This window comes from Arachis ipaensis, chromosome B08, assembly GCF_000816755.2.
Source record: "Arachis ipaensis cultivar K30076 chromosome B08, Araip1.1, whole genome shotgun sequence".
In the NCBI taxonomy this organism is placed as follows: Eukaryota; Viridiplantae; Streptophyta; class Magnoliopsida; order Fabales; family Fabaceae; genus Arachis; species Arachis ipaensis.
This window is the reverse complement of record NC_029792.2, coordinates 106145255-106147704: the sequence shown is the minus strand read 5'-3', so window position 1 is coordinate 106147704 and position 2450 is coordinate 106145255.

Here is a 2450-nt window from a genome sequence, read left to right as displayed (position 1 = left end):
GGATAAGAAACTAATATTGAAGAAGTCATGTCGTTTATAGTCTTTATCACAAACATGACTAATAAATAAAATATAAAAGAAATTTAACAAATTTAAAAAGTAGAAAAGTGAGCATTATAATTTGAAACAATAAAATAATAGTAAAATGACAAAAACAAATTAACGTGTCAGAAAACACTAAAATATGTTTCAATATTAATGACAGCTTTACCAACAATTAAACTATCAGTAATTAATTTTATCCAGGATTAGACTGTTGATAAAATTATGTGAATATATGACTCGTTAGAAAAATTCAATCAAATTTAGTCGAGGATTCGATTGTCGATAAAATTAAATTAATAATATCAATAGAAAAGCCGTTGGTAATATTAACATTGACAAAATAATTTTAAAAAAATTAATATTTACCTAAACAAACTGTCACTAATTTTAATGTTGTCAAAAAGAGATTACATATTTACCGATTCCATAATCATCGGTAAATTTTAAAATTAATTTATCATTATTAAATATTACTAACGGTTTATCCGTCGGTAAAATTAATATTGACTGAAACTCTTTTTTATTTTTAATTAAATTCATTCTATGTTAAAAATTTTATCCTTCAGTATCTGTTGCATATTGTCAAATAATTTATAAACCATGAAATTTAATCAAATGTATTTGATAAATAATAAAAATGACATTCTAAACTTGTTACATAATATGGTTCACTAATCACACACAAAAAAGTGATAAAAAGTATAGATAATGTATAATTATAAACTATACTACTCATAATATCATTTGGGCCGTCATCACTGTAATAATGATTCTTTGGGCCATTATGGAACTCATCTACAAGGCGTTTGTTGGGATTGCTCGAAGGTGGACGTGGCAGAGCATGCATAAGAGGATTGGAGGTGGGAGTAGTGTGGGCGTGCAACTAACGCATTGTTGGAAAATTCGTTCTATATCTACTAGTACAGGGAGTACATCTGGCTCAACTGCTGGCACATCTCGTCAAATTGGGTCATCATGCGGGTGATCTCTCCCTCATTTCTCTGAGCTCGTTCTTTTAACTACTGCTACTCCTACTGAGACTTGGCCTGCAACACCCTGTGCTACTCTATCTACTAAGTCAGCTCTTGGTTGAGCAGGGTAACCTGCTTCCAGATGCCTGTCCTGGTCGATTTGCTAGCAATGGAGAAGTTATCAGCCTCCGAGAACTGTGGGACATGTGTGCTGAAGACAGGGCCTATCTCGTAGATCCTTCCCCTCTTGTAGCCACCGATCATCTAGATCTAGATTTCATCCTCCGAAATGAAGGAGGGTTCTAGACTTCCCTCACAATCTATATCTGTCGCTCCTTATCAACCCTCGATAACTCTCTTTGAAGAGACCCTAAAAAAATGATTGTTAAAGTGTTAGTCATTAAACTACAAACTTGTACTTTAATTGATTCTTAAGTAATCATTAAACTAATCATTAAACTAAAGGTTTATGTGAGCATCCTCAGAGCGCTTGTCGACCCACTTTGACTGGTCGGCTTTCCTGGTATGGGTCCTCATAAACAACTTGCTCATACAAGGCTTGCGACCTAGCTTAGCCTCATATCAAAAGGAATACTTGATGAATGTGATATTATGTAAGTTATATTGTGTACTATTGTTAAAATGTTAAACACATACCATCTTCTTAGTCGTGGCCTTGTAGGTAGTGGATCCCCCAATATGCACTAATCCTCTAGTCGTAGATGTTCGACTAGCTCGTGCCCTGACCCTAGTCTCCCGATAGTCCGTCGTGCCCTAATAATCTCTGAACTGCTGGAGGATATTATCCAGGATCCAATCGGTTGGAGCATTCTTATTGCGGATGTCTGATAACATCTCCTAGAGGCACTTGGCTGCTCTATACTGCCAAGTCCGGTAGATGTTTAGTAACTCTGAGGGAATGATATTGAAGTGTTGCTGCAGCAAGAAAAGAGACTGCAATTAATAACATTGTAATTAAACAAAATTATAAAATGAAAATAACTTGGTTACCTTAAAAAAGTCCCACCAAAGTTCAATGACCCACTCTGGCACCTAGCTAAAATAGGGTATGAACCATTTATAGTGATTCTTGAACACTTATGTAATCATGTCTGTGCCATTACGCGCCTTATGCCAACTTTTAAAAGACACTTAATAAATATATACACAATTAAATATTTAAATTCAAATAGAACTACGGTTGATTAAATATAAAATCTACCAGATTTTTCCATCCTATATGAGCAGGATATGCGTATCAGTGGCAATGAATTCCCTACCCTCCTATGTCTGTGAATGTGGAGTCTGTGGTTGAGACGTCTCAGCCTGCTAAGGCTGAGACTGGTGCTGAGGCTAAGATCATGCCTGCAGCTGAGGCTAGAACTACAGTTGCGACCACCACCATTGCCACTACCACCCCCCTGCCCCCGACGC